This window comes from Protopterus annectens, chromosome 1.part0, assembly GCF_019279795.1.
Source record: "Protopterus annectens isolate FY-2018-M chromosome 1.part0, PAN1.0, whole genome shotgun sequence".
In the NCBI taxonomy this organism is placed as follows: Eukaryota; Metazoa; Chordata; order Ceratodontiformes; family Protopteridae; genus Protopterus; species Protopterus annectens.
The window spans coordinates 87,747,874-87,766,531 of NC_056725.1; the positions used below are offsets into that span (position 1 = coordinate 87,747,874).

At 42.4% G+C, this 18,658-nt stretch overlaps 1 protein-coding gene across 3 annotated transcripts in view; it reads right to left on the bottom strand.

Moving 5' to 3' along the window:
- The window catches only part of ASNSD1 (asparagine synthetase domain containing 1), a 352,351-nt gene that overhangs the window by 197,055 nt on the left and 136,638 nt on the right, over nt 1–18,658 (bottom strand). For all 3 annotated transcript variants that reach the window (XM_044085621.1, XM_044085700.1, XM_044085773.1), the window contains one exon: nt 13,073–13,148. The gene's annotated coding sequence lies outside the window, so the exon portion shown is untranslated. The remainder of the gene's footprint in view (nt 1–13,072; nt 13,149–18,658) is intronic.

Below are 18,658 nucleotides of genomic sequence, written 5' to 3' on the forward strand. Positions count from 1 at the left end.
GCAGGATATGTCCACCCCTTGGTAGGCCAATTTCTACTAAACTTGGAGGCTGAACCTGCAAAAAATCTTTAACAGTCTGCATAGACTTAGCCTTGTCTTCCATTTTCTTTAGAACTGCTTCCACAGGTGAACCAAACAACACATCAGATTGTAAAGGAGCATCTAAAATCCTTGTTTTCACATGCTCAGCTAAATTCTGATCCCTCAACCAGGCGTGCCTGCGAAGAACCGAACCAGTGGCAGCCACCCTCGAAGAGGCCTGCACAGCATCAAAACCACATTGCAAAGAATGCTTACCCACCTGTTCAGAAACATGAACTAAATCCTGCAACTCTTTACACTCAATACCTTCCGCCAAAGCATCTACCTTAGACTTTAATTGTGAAAGGAGATAATTTTGGTATTTCAACATGTGAAACTGGCAATTCAAAGCTCTCATGGCCAAAGTGGAAGAAGTATACACTTTCTTTCCCCATCTATCCAAAGCCCTAGCCTCTTTATCTGGAGGAACAGGATTTTTAACAACAGAAGCCTTAACACCTTTAGGCCCCTGTGAAACAGTTTCTGGGTCTGCCCTAGGACTCTTAGAAAGATACTTATGAGCTACAGGCACCCTATAATATCTATCCGGTTTAACTGGAGCAGGAGGCAAAGAGTCAGGGTTCAGAGAAGCCTCTGCAAAAACATCCTCTACCACATCTAGAACAGGAGGTATAGCTAAAGGCCTATGCTGGGGTAGAAACAAAAATTCCCTAAGCCTTTTCCTGGAATCAGAGAAATCCTGACCTTCCCATTTAAAATGCTCCCTCATGGAATGAAGAGTCTCTGAAAATGAAAAATCCTCAGGAGGAGAAGCAGAAGGAGTAGAATCATCTACATCAGAATCAGAGTAAGGGGAATACTCCTGCAAGTCTTCAGCCGAAGACTCAGAAGCATCCGAACACTGCTCAAAACTCCCAAGCTCAGGTTCCACCCTAGGCCTCTTATCAGGAGGGGGCATAGAACCTCTAATCATTGTAATCAAATCTTCTGCCATCTTAAGCATATGCTTCTTAGGTACAGACCCTGAAGAACTAGGGGTAACTCCTGAAACAAAACCTGGCCTGCCCCTGGGAGAAGCCTTGGAAACAGCAGGGGAGGGCCTAACCACCTTAGGAAGGGAGGGAAGAACAGCTACCTGAGAAGCCCCTTCCGCCTGGCCTACCTCCTGAGAGGTCACATCTTGCAGTAATAAAGTCTCTCCCTGGGATTCCAAAGAAATTTCTGGCTGAACCCCTGGCTCCACCGAGCCCTCTAAAGAACCGACGTCCGGGACGGACGGTTCTTCCAGCCTAGGCTTTGCTGTTTTGTCCTTGCGCTTTTTTGACGAAGCGGGCGTCGGAGCATCCGACGGCATTTTATAATTACACCGCTTCCCAAAAAAGTACAGTTTTGTACCTACCATAAATGTAGATGTTCGAGGATCCACATTGCTGCAGTCCTAACTATTGGGTAGTCCGCTGTCCAGTCGGCCCGAATACCAAAGTATATGGCTGACGTCGGTCAAGGCGCATTAGACTGACGTCAGTACGTCAGGGTACTAATGCGCATGACCGACGTCATATCCTCAGTCTTTTCTTGCCCCAGATGTCAGAAGACCCTAAAAAGACAAGGCCAATACCAAAAACTCCAAACATACCTGCACCAAAAATATGTACAATATATACAAAAGTACCAGAATATAACCTCACCTACACAACCACCCCTAAACACAGAGGGAAGGAGGGAGGTAAATTGGACTGCAGCAATGTGGATCCTCGAACATCTACATTTATGGTAGGTACAAAACTGTACTATGTTCTTCATTCCACATTGCTGCAGTCCTAACTATTGGGTAGAATCCCAAAGCAGAGGTAAGGGAGGCTGGCAAATCATAAGGAAACAGGAGCTGACAACATGCCTTGCAAAATAGCTGTGGCAAAACCAGCCCTAGACTTAGAGTAGAGAGGAAGGTGATCATGCTTAGAGAAAGTATGCACTGAACTCCAAGTAGCTGCCTCCAAAATATCCTTAGTTGCCACCCCTTAGAAATGCTGTTGAAGTGGCAGTAGCCCTAGTGGAATGAGGCCTAATCCCAGCTGGAATCTCCTTGCCATGATGGGAATAACAAAATGCAATGCAAAACCCAATCCACCTAGAAATAGTTTGTTTTGACACAGGCTTGCCCTGCGAACTCAAAGCAAAAGAAACAAACAACTGCTGAGACTGCCTAAAATCCTTAGTCCTGCTTAAATAATAACGCAATTGCCTGTGTACATCTAAAGTGTGCAAAATCTTTTCCCCTTTATTTTGGGGATCTGCATAAAAAGTAGGCAAATGAATAGTTTGGTTTAAAGCCACACTAGAAACCACCTTAGGCATAAAGGAAGGATTAGTACGTAATGATACCCTATCCTTATGAAAAATCAAAAAAGGCTCAACCGCCATAAGGGCCTGCAACTCAGAAACCCTTCTTGCAGAAGTAATGGCCAACAAAAAAGCAGCCTTCCATGACAAGTATTTCAAGTCAGCAGTAGCCTTGAGGCTCAAAAGGTTGTAGAGTAAGTTTCTCCAACACAAAACTGAGATCCCAAGCAGGAGTAGGAGCTCTACGTGGGGGTCTTATATTCTTTGCCCCTCTAAGAAATTGCTTGAACAAAGGATGCGAAAACAATGGTGGATCACAATCATAGTGAGCTGAAATTGCTGCAGCATGAATCTTAATGGAAGAGAAAGACAAACCTTTGTCCAATAACTCAGTAAGATATTGAAGAGCCACACTCAAATTCGGCTCAGAAATCTCCAAATTGTTTGCTGCACTCCAAAATAAAAATCTCTTCCATTTTTCTGAGTACACCTTCCTTGTACTAGGTCTTCTGGCTTCCATAATCACATTTAAAACTTGTTGAGGAAGTTGAGACCTGCTGTGTTTCAAAACAGAATATGCCAGGCTGTTAGATGAAGAGACTGGAGCTTGACATTGAGCAGGTGACCGTCCCTCTGAGACAACAGGTGTGGAATCAAAGGTAAAGGCCATGGAGGTTTCCTTACCAGACTCCTCAGTAATGGGTACCAGTGTTGCCGAGGCCAATCTGGAGCTATTAAAATCATCCTTGGCTTGTCTTGTCTGACCTTTAGGAGCACCTTTGGGAGAAGAGGCAGAGGTGGAAAGGCATACACATGAAGATTTTTCCAACTGAAAGAAAGAGCATCCACTTTCCAAGCTGTGTGATGAAACCTCTTTGTGCAAAACTTTGGCAGCTGGTGGTTTAGTGGAGAAGCGAACAGATCTATGTCTGGAGTTCCCCATGACACTGTCAATTTGTGAAATACATGAAGATCCAGTTTCCACTCGTGGGGATCCATGATTTGTCTGCTTAACACATCTGCTAAGGAGTTCTGTGCTCCTGGCAGAAACCTTGCCTGAAGAGTTAGTTGCAAGCTGAGCGCAGTCTCCCATAAAATCATTGCTTGCCTGCACAACGGGTAAGAATGTGTTCCCCCTTGTTTGTTGATGTACCACATGACAGTTGTGTTGTCTGTTAGAATCAACACCTGCCCTGGAAGAAGTAACTTCTTGAAAGCCATTAATGCAAACTGGACTGCTAACATCTCTTTCATGTTGATATGTAGATGCTGTAGTCTGGCAGGCCACTTGTCTTGTATCCACTTTCCATTTAGATGAGCTCCCCAAGCAATGTCTGAGGCATCTGTCGTTAGAATCTGACTCGCCTCTGGCCGGGTCACAGAGAGTCCCTTGTTTAGGTGACATTCCTGAGCCCACCACAAAAATTCCTTTTGAATGCAAGGTATTATTTGAATGACAGTGTCCAATTCCTGGCAGTGCTGTGTCCATACATTTTGGAGATACCATTGCAGCTTCCTCATATGCAGTTTGGCATTGGGAAGCACCAGAATACAAGATGCCATGAACCCTAAGGCTTGAAGGACTGTCCTTGCAGTCAGCCCGGACTGAAGAGATAGGTGATGGAAGTAACTGGAAAGATTCTTTTGTTTGTCCGGGGTTAAAAAGGCCATCTGGGCTGCTGTATTCAGTCTCACACCCAGAAAGCACATGTCTTGAGAGGGTACTAGACTGGACTTTATTTCGTTCACAGAATACCCTAGGCATCTTAGCACTGCTATCACATATTCCAAATGCTGTAAAAGGTCTTCCTTTTCTTGAGCCAGAATCAGGCAGTCGTCCAAGTAAGGATAGATTTGAATTCCTTTTAGTCTGAAGTAAGCTATCACTGGAGCCAGAACCTTTGTGAATACTCTGGGCGCAGTAGAAAAGCCAAAGGGCAATGCAGAGAACTGATAATGAGAATTTCCAGCTCGAAAACGCAGATACTTCCTGCAATTTAGTCTGATAGGCACATGAAGGTAAGCTTCCTTGAGATCTAAAGTTACCATCCAGTGATCTTTGCCCAGCAGAGGTAAAAGCTGATGTAACGTCAACATTTTGAACTTGGGAATGTCCAGATAAGTGTTGAGGATAGATAAATCCAAAATTGGTCTCCACGTGTTCCCCTTCTTCGGTACTAGGAACAGGCGAGAATAAAATCCTAGGCCCCTTTCTGGCACAGGAACTGGCTGAATGGCCCCTATTTGGAGCAACAGAGAAATTTGCTTGTGAGCCTCTTGTCTTTGTAGAGGAGGAATGTCTGGCATGCCTTTGAAAGGAGGCAAGGTATGGAAATAAAACCTGTAACCGTGGTGAATGATATCCAGAACCCATCTGTCTTGGGTAATTAAATCCCAATTTTCTTTGAAAAGAGACAGCCTTCCTCCCAAAGGTGCTGCCAGGCGAGAATGTACTGGCAGCTGAAAAGGCAGGTCATTGGGTCTGTTCTGAAAGGACTGACCCCTGCCCTCACCAGAAGTCTGAGCAGGTGAACTCCCTGTTCTAGGCCTAAAAGAACCTTGAGCTCTGCCCCTACCACGTCTAGACCTACCCCTAGACTGGGAATCATAAGCAGGATATGTCCATCCCTTAGTAGGCCAATTTCTACTAAACTTTGGAGGCTGCACCTGCAAAAATCCTTAACAGTTTGCATAGACTTAGCCTTGTCCTCCATTTTCTTTAAAACTGCTTCCACAGGCGAACCAAACAACACATCAGACTGTAAAGGAGCATCCAAAATCCTTGTCTTAACATGCTCAGCTAAATTCTGATCTCTCAACCAGGCATGCCTACGAAGAACAGAACCAGTGGCAGCCACCCTCGAGGAGGCCTGCACAGCATCAAAACCACACTGCAAGGAATGCTTACCCACCTGTTCAGACACATGAACTAAATCCTGCAACTCTTTACACTCAATACCTTCAGCCAGAGCATCCATCTTAGACTTCAATTGTGAAAGGAGATAATTCTGATATTTTAACATGTGAAACTGACAATTCAACGCCCTCATGGCTAAAGTGGAAGAAGTATACACTTTCTTTCCCCATCTATCCAAAGCCCTTGCCTCTTTATCAGGAGGAACAGGATTTTTAACAACAGAAGCCTTCACACCTTTAGGCCCCTGAGAGACAGTTTCGGGTCTGCCCTAGGACTCTTAAAAGATACTTATGAGCCTCAGGCACCCTATAGTACCTATCCGGTTTAACTGGGGCAGGAGGCAAAGAATCAGGATTCAGGAAGCCTCTGCAAAAACATCTTCTACCACATTCAGAACAGGAGGTATAGCTAAAGGCCTATGCTGGGGTAAAACAAGAATTCCCTAAGCCTCTTCCTGGAATCAGAGAAATCTTGACCTTCCCATTTAAAATGCTCCCTCATGGAATGCAGAGTCTCTGAAAATGAAAAATCCTCAGGAGGCGAAGCTGAAGGAGTAGAATCATCCACATCAGAATCAGAATAAGGAGGATACTCCTGCAAGTCTTCAGCCGAAGACTCAGAAGCCTCCGAACATTGCTCAAAACTCTCAAACTCAGGTTCCACCCTAGGCCTCTTATCAGGAGGGGGCAAAGAACCTCTAATCATAGTAATCAAATCCTCTGCCATTTTTAGCATATGCTTCTTAGGCAAAGACCCTGACACACTCGGAGAAACCCCCACTGAAGCTAAACTAGGCCTGCCTCTTAAAGAAGCCTTGGAAACAGAAGGGGAGGCCCTAACCACCTTAGGAAGAGGGGGAAGAACAGCCACCTGAGAAGCCCCTTCAGCCTGGCCTACTTCCTGAGAGGACACATCCTGTAACAGTAAAGTCTCTCCCTGAGACTCCAAAGAAACTCCTGGCAAAACCTCCGGCTCCACTGAGCCTTCTAAAGAACCGATGTCCGGGACTGTCGGTTCCTCCCCTCTAGGCTTTGCTGCTTTGTCCTTGCGCTTTTTGGCCGAAGCGGGCGTCGGAGCATCCGACGGCATTTTATAATTACAACGCTTCCCAAAAACTAACCTGGCACAGTCTAACCTTCTCTTAATAGTGCGTTTGTTAAATCTAGCACAAATGCGGCATCCAACAATGTCGTGCTCAGGCCCTAAACAAGGTATACACAAAGTATGGTAATCCCTATGAGGTATCTGTTTCCCACAAGAAATACAGTTATTCACTTTTTCTGACATCCGGTTAAATACTGAGGCAAGAAAAAACCAAAATATTCCCCAACGGGGTACTTAGCCAACTTTGATTCGGTCTGAAACTCTGACTTCAGAAACTTTCAGAACGCCAACCTGCACTCGCAAAACTGCTTCTGCATCGGACCATGCGGCAAAAAAGACTGAGGATATGATGTCGGTCATGCGCATTAGTACCCTGACGTACTGACGTCAGTCTAATGCGCCTTGACCGACGTCAGCCATATACTTTGGTATTCGGGCCGACTGGACAGCGGACTACCCAATAGTTAGGACTGCAGCAATGTGGAATGAAGAACATCTAACCTGGCACAATCTAATCTTCTCTTTATAGTGCGTTTGTTAAATCTAGCACAAGAGCGACAGCCAACAACGTCGTGCTCAGGCCCTAGGCAAGGTATACACAAGGTATGGTAATCCCTATGAGGTATCTGTTTCCCACAAGAAATACAGTTATTCACTTTTTCTGACATCCGGTAAAATACTGAGGCAAGAAAAAAACAAAATAATCCCCAACGGGGTACTTAGCCAATTTGGATTCGGTCTGAAACTCCGACTTCGGAAAATCTCAGAACGCCAACCTGCACTTGCAAAACTGCTTCTGCATCGGACCATGCGGCAAAAAAGACTGAGGATATGACGTCGGTCATGCGCATTTGTACCCTGACATCCTGACGTCAGACTAATGCGCCTTGACCGATGTCAGCCATATACTTTGGTATTCGGGCCGACTGGGACAGCGGACTACCCAAGTGTTAGGACTGCAGCAATGTGGTATGAAGAACATCAGGCATCTGCTTATTCTTCTTCCTGTGTTCTGTGCTGCAAATTCATAATGCTACTTGAAAGAAAATACTTGAACTTTTGACAGTCTGGCTTTTCCACTTAGTATGAGCAGTGGCATTGATGTGTAGAAGTTTCAGTAAAAGAAGCAATGCTTTTCTGAACTAGCTTTGGCCTTATATGTACCATTTCAATACCAGAACTAACCTACATTTTAACATAGTATCCCTACCAAGGACTTTTAGTCTATTATGCTGTGCATTCACTTTCCCAGAGGAATGCAAGAAAGTACAGTTGTGTACACTTGCCATAAATGTAGATGTTAGAGTGTATTCACTGTTGCAGTCATCACATTTGGGTTATCGGCTTGCAGTAGCCCTCAGTCGGCCTGATTATCAAAGTCTTGAGTCCTGCGTCAGTTGCTGTCTTATCTTCCATGACGTCAGGTAGTCAGGGGTACAAAGCATGCAGCCGACGCCATTTTATCAGTTTTTCTTGCCCCAGATGTCAGGTGCTCCCATAATGGGAAGCAATTATATGCAAGGTTACACCTCCAACAAAAAGCAAATACACCAGAAAGCTTTAAGCATAGCAAACAAGAATAGAGGTATAGACATTAGAAGTCAGGGGGCTGGAGGGAGGGTAACCAGGACTGCAACAGTGAATACACTCGAACATCTACATTTACGGTAAGTGTACACAACTGTACTATGTTCTTCATGTTTCACTGTTGCAGTCATTACATTTGGGTAGATTCCCAAAGCTAAGGATGGGAGGAGGTAATTAGCATTAGGACCAGCTATAAGGCCCTGCAAGACTGCAGTGGCAACGCCAGCTCTGGATTTAGAAAAAATTGGCAAGTGGTAATGCTTGGTGAAGGTATGTACAGAACTTCAGGTAGCAGCTTCTAGGATGTTCCTGGTAGGGACACCTCTGTGAAATGCAGCCCTGGTTGAATGTGGTCTTATCCCCTGTGGGGTAGGTTTTCCATGGTGCTTATAGCAGAAAATAATGCAATGGCCTATCCACTTAGAAATGGTTTGCTTTGAAATGGCTTTCCCCTCTGCCCCTGTAGCAAATGCAACCAGCAGTTGTTCAGATTTCCCGAGAGGTTTAGTCCTGTTCAAGTAAAATCTTCATTCCCCTTTGTTCTGTGGATTAGAAAAGAAGGTTGGCAAATGAATGGACTGATTAAGGGCCACACTGGATGCCACCTTGGGCATGAAGGAGGGATTAGTCTTGAGGGACACCCTGTCAGCATGAAAGATGATGAAAGGCTCCACAGCCATGAGGGCCTGTAATTCAGACACCCTTCTTGCTGAAGTGATGGTTAGAAGGAAGGCTGTTTTCCAAGAAAGGAATTTCAACTCTGCACTTGCAGCTGGCTTGAAGGGAGGTAGAGTGAGTTTTCCAATACAAAGTTAAGGTTCCAGGCTGGAGTAGGGGCTCTCCTGGGTGGTCAAGTTTTTGGCACCTCTGAGAAATTGCTTCAGCAGTGGATGAGAGAAGAGAGGTGGTTCTGTAATGCAATGAGCTGAAATGGCTGAGGCATGAATTTTGATGGAGGACAAGGAAAGGCCCTTGTGAAGCATCTGTTAAGTATTGAAGAATCTAAGGTAAACTGGGCGCTGCTGTGCCTATCTGATGAGTTTGGCTCCAGGAACAAAATCTTCTCCACTTTTCAGCATATGATTTTCTAGTACTTGGCCTCCTTGCCTCCAGAATGACATCCATCACTTGCTTACTGAGGGATGGGAATGGAGAGATCAGGTAATTAGACAGGCTGCCAAGTTCAGGGTTTGAAGCTGTGGGTGCAGAATCTGATCCCCCTGCTGAGACAGCAGAACAGGGGTCTGAGGCAGGTGCCATGGTGCCAGCAGTGACACACTGCGCAAGAGGGGGTACCAGTGTTGACGCGGGCAGTCTGGTGCAATCAGTATTGTCCTTGGTTTGTCCTGTTTAATCTTTAGTAGTACCTTGGAGAGCAGAGGCAGAGGGGGAAAGGCATAAACTGATTTTTCCAGGTGAAGGACAGGACATCCACTTTCCAAGCTTGTTTGTGGGGAGTCCTTGTGCAGAATTTGTCCAATTGGTAGTTCTGGGGGGAGGCAAGCAGGTCTATCTCTGGGCTCCCCCATTTGTTTCTCAACATATTCATCTTTGGTTCCAGTTTCCACTCGTGTGGGTCCATGCAATTTCTGCTTAGGTCATCTGCCAGTGTGTTTAACTTTCCTTGCAGGAATTGAGCCTATAGGTGCACTTGGTAGCTCAAGGATGTGTTCCACAGAGCCATAGCTAGTCTGCAGAGAGGGTATAAGTGGGTTCCCCCCTGCTTGTTTATGTACCACATAACAGTGGTGTTGTCCGTCTTTACCAATAATTCTCCTGGAAGAATGTGGTCCTTAAAGGCTGTCAGAGCATACTGTAGAGCTAATATTTCTTTTTGATTGATATGCAGGTGCATTTGACTTGGGTTCCATTTGCCCTGAATGCACTGCCCTGCCAAGTGAGCACCCATGCATAGTCTGCTGCGTCTGTTGTTAGGGTTTGGGCAGCAGGGTGTAAAGTGAATGGCAGTCCCTTGTTCTGGTGGCAGGCCTCTGCCCACCAAAGGAACTCTATCTGTAGACAAGGTATGACAGGAATAATTGATTCTAGATCCTGAGAATGTTGACACCATAGGCTTTTTAGATAACATTATAGTTTCTTCATATGCAGTCTTGTATATGGAATTAGCAGAATGCAGGAGGCCATGAACCCCGGGGATTGCAGAATTTTGCTTGCAGATATAGCTGGGTCTTTGTGGCCAGTAGTTTGAAGCAGGCTGTCAAATGAACTTTTTTCTCTGGCGTGAGGTAGGCCATCTGGGAAATTGTATTCAAGCTTGCTCCCAGGAATACGATTTGTTGGCAGGGTACCAGATCTGATTTCTTTTCAGTTATGGTGTACCCCAGAGGAGTCAGCAATTTCTTTACAAATGCCAGATGATTTAATAGTATGTCCTGGCTTTCTGCCTGAATTAGACAATCATCCAGGTATTGGTATATTTGAATATTTCTTTGCCTGCAAAATGCAATGACTGGAGCTAGGCACTTTGTGAATGCCCTGGGCGCAGCAGATACGCCAAAGGGCAGTGCAGAGAACTGATAGTGTATGTAGCTTGCTCTGAAGCATAGGTATCTTCTGCAAGATTCCCTTATTGGGATGTGCAGGTAGGCTTCCTTTAAATCCAGTGCTGCCAACCAGGCATCTTTGCCTAGCATGGGAAGCAGCTGACGAAGAGTTAGCATCTTGAATTTTGGGATTACCAGAAATGTGTTTAGGATAAACAGATCCAGGATAGGACATCAGGAATTGCCTTTTCTGGGTACCAGAAAAAGTCTTGAGTAGAAACCTTGTCCCCTTCTCCTTCTGGAACAGGTTAAATAGCTCAGATGCTTAAGAGAGAGAGAACATGCTCTTGAGCCTCTGCCCACTGATTTGGGGGTAGGTCTGGCCAGCCGTTTGGGATTGGTAAGGAGTGGAAGTGGAATCTATATCCTTGGGAAACTATATTTAAAACCCATTTGTCCTGGGTAATGATTTCCCAATTTTTTGCATGCAGGGCAATCTTTCCCCCTAAAGGAACAGTTAGTTGAGCAGAGCTTGGAAGGTTTACAGTTAAGTCATTGAGACAGTTTACCATGGGGGGGGTCTTACTACTCCCTGCTTTGTAATGGGAGCCCCCCCCCACTGTTTAGGCCTGCGAGTACCTTAGGACTGACGCCTGGGTGTTCTTCTGGTTCTGGGTTTGGACTGAGAAGACCTGGAAGAGGCAGGAACGACCAGTTCTTAGACGGCCAGTGCCTACTAAATCTGGGAGGTTGTACTTGCAGGAAATCTTTAACAGTTTGCATAGATTTAGCTTTTTCCTCCATGCTTTATAACCCTGACTACCTGAGGTCATGGAAGATGAGACAGCAACCAACACAGGACACAAGACTTTGATAATCAGGCCGACTGAGGGCTACTGCAAGCAGATAACCCAAATGTGATGACTGCAACAGTGAAACACGAAGAACATCTGATAGACCTGAAAGCAATTTAGATGACCAATTATCAGTCAGCAATCGGTATACTGGAGCAGTCACTAAGCCAACACTGGGTCACCCACCTTGGGGGTGAGAGGAATTCCATCCAGTATAATCCTGACACACACACCGGCAGATGGAAGCACAGTACATATATGAGACAGTGATATGTGCCTACTCTGCCAAACTGAATTTGTGTCACAGCCCTCATCATTTGTGTGTGGAAAGACAGCCACACACACTGTGGTAAGGCACACCAGGCCCTTATCTTGGCTAGCATGCAAGTCACCTACTAGGGGCAATGACAGGCAAACAAAAAATATCCAAATGACTTTCTGGATTATGAGAATGTTGTAATCCTCTCTCACCTCAGTGAGGAACAGACATGTACAATCAATGCAAGATAGACAATGGTCAGCAGAAACAAAGAGGCCAAAAATAACAAACCATATTATTTGTGATGCTGCCATTTATCACCCTGCAATTTACACATTCATCAATATTGCCCTTATTATGGTAGTTTGGCCAGACTGTTTCATTAACACAGTGTAAAGCTCTGCCATAACAAAAGCTACTCTTTAAAAAGACTTACTAACTACTACGATAAAAGCATATTTAACCAATTTTTTCTTGGCAGACTCTGCTGACACTTACGGAGAGCATGACTTGCAAAGTTTTATGTGATTAATCATGCGCAAGGTAATGTGCATGGCAAGCTATGAGCACAAAACACTCAGCACAAAAATGCTTTGGAGGTTACTCTTCTGCTATTAAGAAAGAGAAAATAGTATCAGTGTGAGTAGATTAGAAAGGTACGTAGGAACAAAATGAGCACCCTTTACTCAGTGAACCCTAAAAGAAGTCATATAAACAAGGCACAACAGAGTTAAATGTTACAATGGCCTTTTGGACCACTAACTTGAGGCAGTAACCTAGGATTACATACTTCATTAAATAATCAAAATGCCATACAATAACAAAAGGATTCCTCACCACCACCAAAATAAGAACAAAGTACATTAATAAATGAAGTGGGGGAAAAAAGGCTGGTCTGCAAGAAGCCACTTCTCCTAAATATAACTTTTTTACATATAATAATGCTTCTTTGTACAAGGCAACCCAGCTTAACATAATGCTACATAATTCCGTGAGAACAACAAAATGTGGCGAGTTAGACACTGGTATAGGAGGGAGCCTTCCCTTGCTCTCTACCGAGGCAGGAAACAATTAAAAATCTAATGTCTCAGAAGGGTACATGCCAAAGTCTCCATGGTTAGGCACAGCTTTAGGCTGCATTTCTTTTCTACAATCCATTTTTTTCCATTTCAGAGGTACAGTAACTTCCTAATATAAATGGCAAGGGTGTGTGTGTGTGTGTATATATATATATATATATATATATATATATATATATATATATATATATATACAAAAATCAATGACCATGTCTTCTGATCAAATACATTCAGTGTGCATCTACAAGTAAAATACAGAAAAATCAGGCTTCTTAATTCATGTGTTTTAAACTGACATGCTTAAAATGTGCATTAAATGATTCTACTGTGTTCATGAAATTGTCAAAACTGAATTTTAGCCATTTTTAAAGACATTTACTTACTTTTACATTCAGAAGTTGTAAGTGACCTATCAGCAAGGAAGAATATGTTGCTATTGGGCTGCTGCTTGTATACCTTCTGCAAAAAAAGAAAAGGGAAGGGGTTAAAAATATAAATACACCAAAAAGTAATGCTTTACGGCTTTAACATATAAAGAGGCCACAACTCCAGTTTCTTGAATGGAATGGTCCTCTACTTAAATACTTTTGGATTCTATGCACTATGTTATGGTATATGACCATCTGGTTTTCTCTACAGAATCGAGGCAGTTAAATGATCCAACAATTAGTTGACTATTATAAAAAACACACTTTACCCAAGGAAAGCAATTAATACTGCATGTTTAAATGTGGGCAAATTCCTCAAAAAAAAGTAATTACAGAGATGAATTACTAGAAAATAGAAATTAAAACATAAATCAACTGTATCTGAAGGGTTGAATATTGTAAATGAGATAAAAGACCTGGAAGAGGGATCATTAGAAAAGGGTAGGAGCAAATTACATAAGAGGAAATGGTGGGAACAACACATGAAGAATAATGCCCAAGAGGAAGAGTGAGGTTTAACAGAAGGCAGGAAATGAGTAATTTATGTAATGTTGGACTGATGACAGTTACAAAGAAAGAAATGATATGACACAATGTATGTAAATGGAAAATAATTTTAATATGGTTTGTTTTCTTTTCTATTAATGCATGAGTGCCTATGTTTTGAGTGATATTTTAATAAAGGTGTTAAAACGTTATTACAGAAGTCAGAGCTGACTATAAGCCATCAGCAAGTTATTATCCTGCTCTATATACCCACTACCCCTAATAACTCAGAGTGTGTTGCTCCATCCACAGAAATACTACAATATTGATTTAAAACTTAAACAAAACTGCTTATACACATGCAGGAAAAAAAAATCTTAATGGGGAAAACCACTGTTAAAGACGGTCCTACATGGGACATTTGTGCAAATCAAGTAACACAGTCTGGCAAGTAAGCGGCCATCCCCAAATGTCTAGTCATCATCTGTAAACAAAATATTTCTAGTGTGAACTATAATGGGAGAAATTAATGGAAAACAGGCAACAGGCCAAGGATGACCACTGATATCAGTGATACCTGTAATGGTATAACTGGTTTCTAATGACCTGCAGAACAATATGTACCAGATACAGCAGTATGCGAGACATCGCACACACATCGCCAACCTTGGGACACGTTTGATAGAGGGACTCCTGTATCAAAAGAATGGAGCCTTTAGAAACTGGTACTAATTAGGGGCTGAAGACAATTAACACAAAGATTTACTTACAGCTGTGAAGATCTCTTCACAACAAGCAGGACAGATGATCACAATTAACAAGGATAGGAATGGTGACTTTTATCCTTGTGCTTGGAATACAGCAAACAACTTTGTATCCAGTTATTTTTAATGGCCCTTGTACTTTCTGTGCTTTAATTGCCCAAAAGGGAAAAAGCAGCAGCTTGGGGAGGAGCTGCCCTCTCCCTCATTTTGATCAGACTTTTGTGTGACACAGCAGTCTTAAAAAGCTTTACGAGACTTGGGATAACAGCAGTACTAAATACAGAAAAATACCAGCAGGCATTTTCACTGTACGCTGGTTCCAAACACAGCAGTTGCAGAAAGTGTCCGTCAGTGGTAAAATAAAATTAGGGTGAACTTTAAAAGCAGGGCGGAAATGCAAGAAAAAATAAATATGGTTAAGAAGTAACTGCAGGTTAGAGACTGCCTTCCCTATCAGGGATTGATATCAGAGTATATGCAAAGAGAAAGAAATAGGGGATTCCTAAAAGAAAGACCAGCACTGGTACAGTTTTTAATAGAATCTGGAAGAGAAGCTGCCATTAAAAAAAGAATAATTAGTAGTGCATATAAAATACTGCATGGTAACTATAAGAATCAATCAGAGGAGGCTAGAAAGGATTGGGAAGAGAGACTGGATAAGGAATTCACAAAGAAACAATGGGAGGATATATGTATGTCTCCTAAATATGCAACAAAATCTGCAAGATTTTGGATTTTTGCTTGGAAATGTTTACATAAATAATTTTATACCCCAAGTAGACTCCAGAGAATTTTTCCTCAAGTAGAAAGCAAATATTAGATGTGTGACGGGAACGGAAGAGGTAACTGAACATATTTTCTGGGAGTGCAGTGAGTTGGCATACTTTAAGGATTCCCTGCGGGATGCACAGTCAGAGGTGCTGGGTGGGCAGATTGGTGTGACAAGGGAGATGACTTTTCTCAGCTATAATACAGAATTGGAATTGCCTAGACATGCTAAGGCTTTGCTGTCTCTAATTATGGTGGCTGCCAAAAAGCAGTTACTAGAAAATGGAAATAAACATCTAAACCAACTATATTAGAAGTAGCGAATATAGTAATAGAGATAAAACTAGAATTTAGAGCTTTAGAAAAAGGTAGGAGCAAACTACATAGGAAAAAATGGAAACTGTGGGAACAATACATACTGGGGAGGAATGAGGTTTAAAAAAAGGCAGGACTTAAATGAGCTATGTAATGCTTGAGTGAAAATGATTGGGTAAATTATAAGTGATGTATAATGTTTGCAACTGTGAATGTGTCAATATGGTTTGTGATGTAAAATGCTTGCAACTAGGATTGTGTCAGTGTGGCTTGTTTTCATTTATATAAATGTACAATTATTAAATCACTTATGACATAAGCAAAGATGTTTATTTAAAAAAAGGGGGGGCAGGAATTGAATAATGTAATGTTGCTTAGGTTACATGATATGTAACAACACATGTGAAGCATAATGTTTGTTAATTTTTAAACTTGTTAATACAGTTTGATTACTTTTATATAAAAGTGTCAATGTGCCTGTGTCACAAGCGATAATTCAATAAAAGTCTTTAAAAAAAAAAAAGTAACCAGAATTATTTAAAGCAGCGGTCCCCAACCACCGGGCCACAGACTGGTACCGGGCCGTCAGGTAAGTGAATGCCTGTAGGAGTGTCTTTATGTGTCTGCCTGTGTGAGTGAATGCGTGCATGAAAGCAAAATAATGTATGTATATGTGTGTGTGTGTGTGTGTGTGTGTGTGTGTGTGTGTGTGTGTGTGTGTGTGTGTGTATATATAAGAGTGAGAGCGACGTGTGAATGAATGCAGGTATGAATGAGGAAGTGACTGTGTGAGATCGGGAGAGTGAGAGCGATGTATGAATGAATGCGCAAGTGGGTGCGTGGCGTGTGGGTGACAGGGCAATGTGTGAATGAATGCAGGTATGAATGAGGATGTGACTGAGCGCGTGTTTGATCGTGAGAGAGTAAGAGTGATGTGTGAGTGAATGCAGGTATGAATGAGGGAGTGACTGTGTGAGAGATCAGAAAATAGTGAGAACGATGTGTATGAGTGAATGCGTGCATGAATGCAAAAGAGTGTGTGTGGTATGGACGAAAGGTACACAAACGTCACTGTTGCAGCCTCCAGCGATCAATCACACTCTATATATATACACACACACACACACACACACACACACACACACACCTCAACCTCTTAATAGTGCAAAAAATCTGGACAAAGCCTAACAGAATGTGTGTGTGGGGGGGGGGGGGGGGATAGGGAAATATTTTAAATACTGCTCTTATAACCATGGAAAGTTGCTAGAATAACAGGATTTGTCTTAAGGATATGAGGTCTGAAATACAAATATCTATCATTACTTAATGACTTCAGCCCTCAAATCATCCCAGTGATTTGCCAGAAAATCACAAAGTTTATGAGGATCAGACCAAAACACTGAGGGAAAAATCTGGACATTTTGCGAAAATCTGTACAGTTGAGAGGTATGAATACCTCTCAGCCTCTTACTTAGATCAAAAAATCTGGACAAAGCCAAAAATAATAGAGGGACAAAGGCCCAAAATAGTGACCTTTTTAAGTTCTGCTCTTACAAACTTTGAAAGTTGATAGAAATACAGGTTTTGCATTAGCATGAATTTTCTGAAGGGTATGAAATATGAAACTCAACCATATGTCATTATTTTCTGACTTCAGCCTAAATTATCTGCCAGTGATTTGCCAGAAAACAACAATTTTATTAGAAAAAGACCAAAAATCTGGACATTCTGTGAAAATCTGTACAGTTGAGAGGTATGCTGGACAGAGCCAAATAATGGGGACAGATTTTAAACATTGCTCTTATAAACATATCATCACAGTAAGGTTGCCATTAGGTTTTCTTACCTCTCAACCACAGTAGATCAATGTTATGCTGTTAAGCAGAATGTACACTTTTTTTGGTAATTATTGCCAACCGTCTTTTTATTGTACTTTGGAGGTTTTCTCCCCGGGTCTGGCCGCCTCGTTAAACCAATGTCAAATAAATAAATATCTACTTTATTATGTGTGCCGGGAGATGGCCGGTCCATGGAAAATTGTCTTACACTGACACCAGTCCTTGGTGCAAAAAAGGTTGGAGACCACTGATTTAAAGGGACTAAAAGTACTGCAGAATAGATGGAATCTCACAGAACAAGAACAGGAGCAATTCCAGAGTCCTACATAGAAAATTAGGGACTACCTTAATAATATGCAAGAGTTTAGAAAGATTGCTGTAAAGCAACTGTTTTTTGATAGTAACTCCACAGTACAAAAGTTTTTAGCACAACGGCTCAGGCAACAGAAAGTAGAAATGCTTGTTGCCAAGCTTAGGGATCCTATTGCAAGGAAAATAACCAGAGCTCCTACAGAAGGTAGCACAAATATTATGGAAATTTTATGAAAATTCATATAAAGCAGGGAAATGTGAAAATCAAGAAAAAGTACAAATAGAAATGTTTATGGAAGAATTAAATACATTAGAGGTAGATGAGGCTCAATTACTAACTGGATAGGAGGAGATGAGATAAAAATGGTGAGGTATAACCAACTTACAGGAAAGTCAGCAGGAACAGATGGTATTCCTGTGGAAGTTTGGAAGCTAGTAGGAAAGAAAGTGATAAAGATCTGGAACGTTTTGTTTAACAGTATTTTAAGAGGAGAAAAAGCACCAACATCCTGGAAGAAAGAGGCAGTGGCTGTAATACCTAAAGATGGTAAACACCCATCAGATCCAGCTTCATACAGGTACATTTTGATTCTATGCCTAAAACGGTGAAAAGAATGGCAAAGGTGATGACAGAATTGATTCTGTGGAGGGGATGCACACACTTGACAACATTAACAGAACAACGATGATCCAGACAGAAGCAGAATACCATTGCTGCTGGTGGGTCTTGATGCAAAGAAAGCATATGAGAGAGCAAAGGTTTCATGAGTAGGGCAATGGAGCAATTGCAAATTATAAGGTTGCTTAGAAGAATAAATGAGGGATCGGAGGTGGAAATTAAAGTGGGGGGGGGGGTCCTCTCTGACAAGTTCTGTTTGAGCAGAGGAACCAATCAGTGGTATCCTCTTCCCCCTTTGTTTCAGTTATATTTAGAACCATTGTCAAAGAAAATAAGGGACTCAGATATTCAAGAATATAACCGGTATGGTAATCAAGAAAAGTAGACAATTTGCAGATATTATTTTATGTTCGATAAAACCAGACAAGGACATTTCAGT